Here is an 11,205-nt window from a genome sequence, read left to right on the forward strand (position 1 = left end):
GACTGTTCAACTCCCTGGCCTTTGGCTGAAGGGACGAGAGCCACATGCAGAGTGGGTGAAGGGGCTCAAGATACCAGGTAACTGCCTTTTCCCCAAGACACACTTTCCACTGGATTGCTGTGATATTTCTTCTCTGCCTTTTCAGATGCCAGGAGCATATGGCCCTAAACTCTGATATTTTTTGGCTCTCCTGCTAGATTAAGTGCTCATTTGAGTCCCATATGGTGGCAAAAGAGCCCAAGCCCAATGCCATTGGCCATTGCTTTGAAAACCTATGATTTCAAAGCAATGACCAATGCTAAAATTGTCCAGATCTGTGTAAGTTTCTTTAGTGTATGTAAACTGGGGCTAAATGAGCTCTCCCCCTGACATCTAGTGAGGAGCTGGAGGAAAAGACTTCAGGACAGACCATGTTTGTAGAGACACTCCCACAGTGCCTAGGTGCACAGCCTGATGGAGCTCCTTTGCCAAAATGATCACTTTGGGCTGATGTTGGGTTACAAATCACTTTAGTACTGAGTACAGGGGTAATGAAATGCTGTCCTTATTGTATAAGTAAAGGGCAGAAAAACTGTAATTAGCCTGTCATGATTGAGGGTGTCACCCTAAAGATTAAGATTAAACTCGATAAGTTTATGGAGGAGATGGTATGATGGGATAACATGATTTTGGTAATTAATTGATCTTTAAATATTCATGGTAAATAGGCCTAATGGCCTATGATGGGATGTTAGATGGGGTGGGATCTGAGTTACCTGGGAAAGAATTTTATGTAGTATGTAGCTGGTGAATCTTGCCCATATGCTCAGGGTTTAGCTGATTGCCATATTTGGGGTCGGGAAGGAATATTCCTCCAGGGCAGATTGGAAGAGGCCCTGGAGGTTTTTCGCCTTCCTCTGTAGCATGGGGCACGGGTCACTTGCTGGAGGATTCTGTGCTCCTTGAAGTCTTTAAACCACGATTTGAGGACTTCAATAGCTCAGACATAGGTGAGAGGTTTTTCACAGGAGTGGATGGGTGAGATTCTGTGGCCTGCATTGTGCAGGAGGTCGGACTAGATGATCATAATGGTCCCTTCTGATCTTAGTATCTATGAATCTACAGGGGTAATGAAATGCTATCCTTATTGTATAAGTAAAGGGCAGCAGAACTGTAATTAGCCTGTCATAATTGAGGGTGTCACCCTAAACTTAACCTCACTCACTAAGCAGGATGTAGAGATGCCAAATCCCAGTGGAGATGAAGGTGGGGACAGGTGTTCCTACTTAGGGGTCAGAACTCCACCTGAAGAGTCCTGAAGAGTCTACACAGGAAGACTCAGCAAGGGTTAGTGAACTCTTGAAGAGAAGAAGCCACTTGCTATTAAGTATGAAAACATGGATCTCATTAGTTGTTTATATCGCGCAGATATCAATCCTAAAAGACATTCAAGAGCAAGGAAAAGGTTAATGTCACTCTTCAGAAATATTAATTGTTGAGGCTTTGCAGACCTTAGAGTGACCAGAGGGTGGAAGTATAGAGTTATTAGTCTTTTCACTAGCTTAGCAAACACTGCAGACTTCAGTAAAGTTGTGCTGGTGTACATTTAACATTCCCCTCTACAGGGTTTAAAGACAGAGCTGCTTAGACTCAAGTGAGAGTCATTGTTTCTGTTCAATGATTACTCCGATGAAGTGAGCTGTAGCTCACGAAAGCTTATGCTCAAATAAATTGGTTAGTCTCTAAGGTGCCACAAGTACTCCTTTTCTTTTTACTAGAGCTCAGTCAATGTTAAGCAGTTCTAGAGGCTATCCATTAGACCTGGTGTAGGGACAGCAGTGAAATGAAAGACAATGCATAGACTGTACCGGCAGTGAGGTTTCCTGCTACTCGGTGAAGTCCTAAGAGCTGAAATCACTAAAGACCTGCGTTAAGTGGTGGAACCTTAGAACAGGGGACTACAGAAGTGACAGTGAGCATCCAATAATGTCATCATAGTGACCAGTGGCAGCAGAGAAAATCAGTCACAGCAAATGACCAGTGGCCGGGGAGAAAAGCACCAGAGGCAGCAGCAAACCCACCAGTTGCAGAGGTGCCCAGTGACCACAGAGACCTTGCTGGACACCCCCTCTCCCTTTCGGGGGGGGGGGGGGCAAACCCCTGTGAACAGACATCTGAACTCTGGGTCCTCGCTAATGAAGGACAGCCAACAGTGAATGGGGTGCAGTGGAGGGAGAGGGGAGTGATGTGTTAAAGGGACATTCATTCATTGGACTTTCTACCTGAAAGGTGGGAAACTGAGGTAAAGGACACTGCCCAATGCACTGTGGTGTCAGGTTTCTTTATGGTGGCAAGCTTTTGAATGTGGTTGTGGTGTTTTCCCAGACTAATGCTTGGTTCTTTTTCCCTTTTAATAAAAGTTCTCTTTTGTTATACTGACTCAATTCTTGAGAGTGGGGAAGTATTGCCTCTTAGAGGCATCCAAGGGTGGTGGTTAATTTTTTTTTTTAGATTACTGGGTAAGGGCTCGAGCTGGTTATGTTTTGTATTATTAAGAGGAACTCCTAGATATTGAGCATGGCCTTGTTGCTGCCGATTCCACCTGGCAGAAGGGTTATATTTAAAAACTGAAATCTGGCTATTTTTGATGAGACAGCTTGAAGTTTTCTTGTGCAGAAGCTTGCTGGACTTTATATGCACCAAGAATTACACAAGCTTATTTCAATGGGAATGGTTCCCTGGATGAGCGTTGCCTCTTACATAACAGCTTCCCAAATATCCATGTTAAAAGTAACAAAGTAACTTCTACACAGGAAGACTCAGCAAGGGTTAGTGAACTCTTGAAGAGAAGAAGCCACTTGCTATTAAGTATGAAAACGTGGATCTCATTAGTTGTTTGTACCGCACAGATTTCAATCCTAAAAGACATTCAAGAGTGAGGAAAAGGCAAATGTCACTCTTCAGAAATATTAATTGCTGAGGCTTTGCAGACCTTAGAGTGACCAGAGGGTGGAAGTATAGAGTTAGTCTTTTCACTAGCTTAGCAAACACTACAGACTTCAGTAACGTTGTGTTGGTGTACATTTTACCTACAATTGATTCTAGTTAAATGTACATATTTTTGGTTCTGTTTCACAAAAGGGTGAAAAATAACTACCCTTTGCTAGTATAATTTTGGTGATTCCCCCCCCCCCCCCGTAATTGCTTTTTAATCTCTTTACTTTGTGACATATTTAGTGACACCAAAGCCATATTAATCAATTAGCTGCATAGGTACTCCACTTATACACAGGTGAACGTTGTATCCTAGAAGACAGTCCTGGGTCTTTAATACATTACATCTTATGTAATTATTACATATTTTTATAATAATGATGAGCATGTATGTAGCTACCATAAGTGATATATGAGATACCAAAGCTATCACCTGTTTTAAGTATAGGAAAAAAATCTCTGGTATTTCAGGTCTCACTGTGTGGAAAAAGTGTGGCAGAGGTCTTACTCTATGACCTTGGCCAAGTGCCTTACAGAAAATTCCAAAATAAAACGTTCCACCTTATGCATTTCTCCCCATGGAAAAAGGATGAGAAAACAAACATGTAACAGATGCTTAATGTACTGGCAGGTGCTCAAATAGTATGTTGATAAACACAGAATGAGAACCTACAGAGAATAGAATTTCTGTGCCTTCAGTTTCCCTCCCTGTACAACTGGCATAATCTTTGTAATGTGCAGGTCCAATGAGATAGAGACATAGAACTGGATGTTATCTGCAAGGTAACACAGCCCACACCACTTTTTATAGCCGCTGACATACTCACATACAGAACCTATAATGAAACAGAACTCTGTATTACCTTGCAGGAAAAACCCACTAAGGGCAGAAGAGCAATCTCCCAGTACTACCTGCTGGAAATGGCCCAACTTGATGATCACTTTAGATAAGCTATTACCAGCAGGACTGTGGGGTGGAAGGAGGTATTGTTTCATATTCTCTGTGTGTATATAAAGTCTGCTGCAGTTTCCACGGTATGCATCCGATGAAGTGAGCTGTAGCTCACGAAAGCTCATGCTCAAATAAATTGGTTAGTCTCTAAGGTGCCACAAGTACTCCTTTTCTTTTTGCGAATACAGACTAACATGGCTGTTACTCTGAAACCTTTAAGAGACAAAGGAGCTCTATCTATGCTAGGACCTTCAGGCATGTCAACAAAACCTTGTGGTCAGCGGATTCAAAGGCAGCTGATGGTCTATGCTAATTCTTTAAACAACAGGAGAGGTGTTGCATTCTCTCTGCCATAAAGAGTGTTATTAGTATCATCCACTTTTGGTTGACAGCTTTGACAGCTTTCTGGGCCTAGTCTAACTGGTAAAAAAGCCCTTTGAGGGGCAGTGGATCAGTCTTAAACAGATGGATTTAAACTTTTCCTAGTTGTAAAAATGTAATGGACAAGTCAAAACCTGACCCATGAAAATTACAGGCACACTTTTTCAGGAGGGTTACACTCTATACTTGGGACAAGATCCTGAAATATCACAAGAGAAGTCTGCCTGCATCCCCACTGACAGCAATGCTATAAACTCAAACAGTTGTGCTCACTGCCTTTTCAGAATTTTACATAGCAGTGACCATCTATCTTATCACAACTCTTTATTAACAGCATATTCAGAGCTCCACAAAAAAAAAAATGCGTCAAGGAGAAATATGTCCAGTTTTCCAATATCTGCAGATGGAATATTATGCCACATATAAATCAAGCTCTGAATAAATTTGCAGGTCACCAAAGGAGATTGAAAATACTGTTTTTGGTGAAAAGTCCTGCGAAAGGGTTTATATCAAGAATATACAAAGCTCTGAAAAACCTCCTATGAATGGAAGGAACACTGGGCAAGACGGGCTTCTGACACAGCCCCTTTCACCAACCTGGTGGCTTAAAGGGGCAATAATGCTATCCTAACTTGAAAGCTGAGATTTCTCCACAGGTGGAAATCACTAGGTGATGTAGAAGAATGGCAGAGGTTTGGTCAGATTGGTGCTGTGCTCTGGCAATCCTCAGGAGGCATACTGCCCTGTTGGGGACCATTACCATCTCATGAAAGTCACAGCAGTCCTGAGGGTGGCTCTAATTTGTTCCAGGGGCCAACACAGCATCTATTGCAGAAGTGGGATCTGTACTGAACACTGCTCAGCCAGATATAAGGATTCTCAGAAAGGTAGAGAAGAGACCTACAAATAATTTTTTCCTAATAAAGACTGTAACAAGGTTAGGTTATACATGCTGAATTGTTCTAATTCCTTTTTGTGTCTAGTGACACAACTTAAAATAGCATTTGAGATTTACCCCTCCCAGGTAATTAAAATAATATTTCCTCCAACTGCTGCAAAAACTGCTTTGACAGAGGTTCTTCATCCCTGGAATATCATGCTCTTTTATAACCAATTACATTCAGATTTCCTGTGTTCCAATCCAGTGCCTTAGCCACAAGACCAGTCTTCCTCTGTAATTATACTGCTGTCTGTACGGCATCATTCTGTGTGTACTTGTGCAGCTTTTAAATCAGGTTTCAATAAAAAATTGATTTAAAAAGAAGGAAGGAAAACGGAATACTTGTGAGAATGAGTCAAGGGGAGCAGGCTTTTAGGAACCATTGTATCAAAGACAAAATAATAGCAGTGTCCTACCATATCATCAGTAATGGTCTGTTGGATGAACAGCATTTTTCCTAGCAACTCTCTGAAACCTTATTGGTTCTATTAGTCTTTGGGACAGACCAATAAAATAGTTCTCTCCCACAAGAGAAAAAATAGAGACAGTAATTGTTCTTTATATTAATTATGTTGCAATAGCTTTTACAAGCCTTGGCCATGTTTGGGGCTAGGTACACTATATGCACACAATAAAAGTTAGTCCTTCACCTAAAGAGCTTACACTCTAAATAGATAAGACAGGCAAGGGGAGATAGAAATATTACACCACCTCCAGTCCCAACTGAAAGGCAAGTTTTATTAGAACAATGAATACTGCAAATGGGGCAAAGTATTTAAAATGTGTGGCTGAGTTTATAAATGCAGATTTTTCTCTTTAGTACCCCATCTAAAATACATGTAGAATCCGACACTGTCTGTGGAGCTACTGATTAAAATGCAGGCTGATCTGTGTTAAGCAAATAATATTTAGGAAAAGGTTGAGCATCTTGATTTCCTGTCATGTTAACATTTATTAGTGAGTGGAGAGTTCACTTCATGAAAAGCATTACAGTAAGAGCCCAACTTTCCTCTCTGTGCAGTATTCATCATTCCTGTGTGTATTCTTGTAGGAGCAGGGGTTAGGCCAGCGTTGTCACCCCTGCTTGACAGGAAATGTCTGGCTGACAGCAGCGTGTAGGCAAAGCTCCAGCGGTAGAAGGGTCTTCCTGTTAGCAGGAAAATGGTTAAGGAATAGGTTTGCCACATTAATAGAGCTGTCTCATTAGTAAATGCACATGGATGATGAAGATGTCCTGACTAACACACCTCTTAGCAATTTTTAAACATTTCTCTTGTGATGAGTGACCTTCCTCAACACTGAAGTCAATTCTAAAGTGAGAGCAGGGGCCACAACAGGCCTTGCCAGAAATTCCGGCTATTGTCCCCCGGCCTAGATGACAATGTATGTACGAGGAGAGCCTGGAGGCAAGGGGATTGTACGAAGAAGGTGGGAGTGACTTGTCCGGCCCAAACACTCAGATAAGCATCCAAATGCTGAACCTTTTTAAAAATTGGTATTATGGTAACACTAGATGTCTCAGGCAAGATTAGTGGCCCATTCTACCAGGCACTGTGCAGCACAAACACCAAGGGCTTGTCTACACTTAAAATGTCGCAGCTGTGCCGCTATAGCACTTCAGTGAAGGCACTACTTAAGCCGATGGGAGAGCTTCTCCTGTTGGTGTAGGTACTCCACCTCCCTGAGAGGTTGTAACTAGGCTGACAGGAGAATTCTCCCATGGCTCTAGCACTTTCTACGTCGGGGGACTAGATAGGTTTAACTGCGTCGCTCATGGGTGTGGATTTTTCACACCTTTGAGCAACATAGTTATACTGACCTAATTTCCTAGTGTAAACCAGGCCATAGTCAGAGAGAGTTCATGCCCCCAAAAGCTTGCAATCTAATTAGACAAGACAGGCAAATATAGTATTTGTCCTTCATTTCACAGATGGGCAAACAGAGGCTCTGAGAGTCACTTGCCCAGGCTGTCAGTAGCAAAACAGGGAATAAAACCCTGAGGCAGATCGTCAGCTGATATAAGTCAATGGAATTGTGACAGTTTATACCACCTGAGAATCTGCCCCCAGATCTTCTGAGTCCCAGCCTAGTGCCTGAGGCACTTGACTATACAACCTCTCCAGGCACAACCTCCTTTTGAGCTTCAACCCGCCTTGCATTCGTATTCCACAGCAACAATCATCATCTTGTTTTTAAAGGACAGAACTGGAAGTTAGCAGAGCTCAGTGCTCTTCCTAGCTCTGACATCACTTGCTGCATGACCATGGGCAAGTCACTTGATCTCTCTCTGTTTTTCAGTTTCCCTATCTGCGAGGTGGGGATAACAACATTTACCTCTCTTCATATTGAAGTTTGCTCATATGGATACATTTCTTGGTGTTTGGAGCATTCTTTGAGATCCTGCAATGGAAAGTGCTATAGAAGTGCAGCAGTTATTCAAGATACTATAGAAATCCAAACTGTAGTTTCCTCAGCTTTTAGTCACCTCTTTGGTGGTTGAAGTCACAAGTTCCTCCCCTTTCCCCTCCCCCCAATAACACACACGTTATGCAAATAATTGCCAGCAATAAAATGCCTGGAGTATTTTGTTTCTTAATTACTGTGGTTTTGATAATATGAATAAGTAAGGTGACATTCAAACTGAATGGGAGTACAGGAAAATTTAGGGGATACAATCCAAGGAGGAGCTTCAACTCCCTTCACATCTGTTCTTCTATTTTGTTTAATTTAGAAGTAATTCAATTATTTTTTATGAAACCCCTTCCCTCCACCCCTTTGTCCATTCTAGTCCTTCAGCATCTGTCCTCCCAATGCCTTTGCTGCTCCATCACACAGGGAAATAAAAGCCACTTCATGGCCCAGCTGGTTGAGTAGGGCTGTACAGTACTTGTCTCATCCCCTGGGGGACCTCTGAGTGATATGCTTTTGAAAAGCATCTGGGCTGCGGCAGGTTCTCTATTAAACCCAGGCTTTCTAGTCAGCAGCTGAAAGGGACAATGTCCTTCATCATTATTTCGGGTCACAGAAGGTTATAAACATGGAGAATCAAAGTCCATTGAGCATTAGTAAATAAATAAATACAATAAAGCCTGTGATGTTTCTGTTTAGTGCGGGCAAAGTAGTTATTACTGATTCACCTGCTTTATACACTCCTCAAACAGTGCTTGTTGATTTGGGCTATTACAAGATAATATTATTATGAAAACATGGTCATAGTTTCTGAATGGCCAGGAAAAAGTTGAACTCTGAGAGGGTTCATATGCCAGGGAAACAATCTACTGAACATAAATCAAAGAGTTTTATTTGATTTTTTTTAAAATTCCCAGTTTTGTTGTTGTTGTCTTTTTAAACTGTGAGCTCTTCAAGGCAGTACCTGTGTCTTCCTTTGTGTCTGGAAAGCACTTAACACATCTTGGGCACTACTGCAATATAAATACTAATAAGGCTTTGTGGACACAGATTCAAGAGACTCCCTCCAAGTTTACAGTCAGTCACATTATTGCCATAGTTCCAACTTGTCTTTGGTCAGGGATGACCATCAAACAGAGAAAGCATCAGCAGAGTACACAAGTTACAGATCTCCAGAAAGCAGCTGTGTCCAAACCAACAGATGTTAGTTTCTCTGACAGACACTGTCCAAACTGCTGTGTGATTTGTATGTATGTTCTACAAACATAGTAAAAGATTTAAACAACATATATCTGGGCTATGAACTCAGTTCACTACCTCAATATATCAGTCTGAATCATCCCTTCCCCATCTCCTGGCTGATCCATCTTGATGCACTGGACTAGATTTAAAAAGACTCCATATCTTCCACTGTTTGCAGTGTTTCCGTAGCCATGTGGGTCCCAGGACATGAGAGAGACAAGGTAGGTGAGCTAATATCTTGTATTGGCCCAATTTCAGGACCTGAAGAAGAGTTCTGCATAGCTCAAAAGCTCGTACCTTCCACCAACAGAAATTGGTTCAATAAAATATACAACACTGCAAACGACGACGGAAGATGTAGAATTTTGTCATTTAGAATGGAAACTTTACAATCTGAAGAAAGAAGCAAGACTAAATGTGACATCTACTTCCTGAATGTATGCAACAAACAAAACATCCTCCGAAGACTTCTCTATAACCCTCTGGCCACTACATACAATTCCAAATATGCTGAACAGCTCTGCAGAAAGACCTCAGAAAAACTGAAGAACCATCCCCTGCACCTTACATACTCCAGAAGATACCATCTCAAACGAAAAATCATCACATGCCACCACAAAATGGAAGAAAAAAAAAGTAGGAACCCTACCTAGAGGTCATGCAGGAAACCTAAAACAACTATCAAAAGGACCCTTATGATAACCATCCCAGCACTTACCTGAAGAAGAGCTCTGTGTAGCTCAAAAAACTTGTGAGTTTTGGCAGCTCAGGAGAGTGCTGAGTCTCCTAGCAAGTTGCTGTGCATGTAGGAGAAAGGGAACAGAGAGTAGATAGAGCGTGACTCTTGTCCTGCATGTACTGTGCTGGGGGAAGTACCTGTACCCAGGGCTGCCACTACACCTGAATTCCTCTGAAAAGCTCCCATACAATTGAAAATATCCCAAATTCTACTTATTTAAGAAATATCAGCCCCAGTCCCTACATTTTCATCATTTGCCCCCATCTCGGTAAATGACAGCGTCATCCTCAACACCACTTCCTGGAACTTGAGAGCTTATGTCACAGCTTCAAGTTTTATGTATTTTCATAGCTGACATGCATGAATACAAAGGAAATTATCATTGGACCCTGATGTAAGCAATATATATTTCTTTACATTATAGATAAAATGTAAGTATAAATATCAAATCCTTACACTAATAACATGTTTAGGAATGGTGAATCTACTAGTCTCCCACTTAATGTGACAGGAAATCAATAGAAATCACTTAGGCTCATGTCATTTATGAAAAAACTTTAAAAACGTAGGAGCTTTTACAGTAAGAAAACAACATTGTCTAGTAACTGGAGCACAGGATGGAGTCAAGTGATCCGGGCTCTGTGCCAACGATACCATGGGCTCGCTGTGTGACCTTGAGCAAATCATTTCCCCTTGCTCCTGTAGTGTCCCTCATCTGTAAAAATGGGACTCATACTTGGCCACCTTTGTAAATTGCTTTGATCTCCAGATGAAAAGCACCATAGACTATAAAGTGTTATTTTAATGACTGAATCAGAATCTTCTGGTTAGCTCTGGCTCCCAGATCCAACATAGTGTTTGTTCCATGGGTACATTTCAGTCTTCAACTCTGCCCAAGTCAGAGAGTAAAAAAAAGATTAAAATGCCAAATCCCAAACACAGGAAAACATCCCAGGGGTTTAAAAATACAACTGATACACAGATCAAGGTCTACACGGTGGGGCATTACAAGACTAATGTTACTGATGGGATCCTATAATGTAATACTTTGGATGATAAACTGGACTGATGTATTCACAAAGCTACAAAATGAAATATGCCCCAAACGCTCACGGTTTTCCATCCCCTTAACATTCCCAAATACGTAGGGAGGAGAGTGTGTGCGTTACTGTAAGGCGACAGCTACCCCACACACTACTCGACCAAGCCATGCCTCACCAGCTGCACTGCTATTTATACCCGTGCTGGGGGCGCTATGCAGGTACATACACTGCATGCCGCCAAAACAAATAGGCTGTGTAGACATACCCCAATAGGAAATTGTGCCTTTCCCCCATTGTCAGTGGAGCATTTGAAATGCTCTAGGCCAGTGGGTCTCAAACTTTTTTTTCCGCAGACCACTAAAAAATTGCTGAGGGTCTCGGTTGACCACTTAATGATCTTTCCAAATGTCGTTTGTACCGTAAGCTACCTATTGTAAAGCGCTTTGGATAAAAGCGCTATATAAAAAAAACCCCTTAATAATAAACAACTTTTTTCTGTTCTACAAATAAAAGCACACAACTCATA

Source organism: Lepidochelys kempii, chromosome 3, assembly GCF_965140285.1.
Source record: "Lepidochelys kempii isolate rLepKem1 chromosome 3, rLepKem1.hap1, whole genome shotgun sequence".
Taxonomy (NCBI): Eukaryota; Metazoa; Chordata; order Testudines; family Cheloniidae; genus Lepidochelys; species Lepidochelys kempii.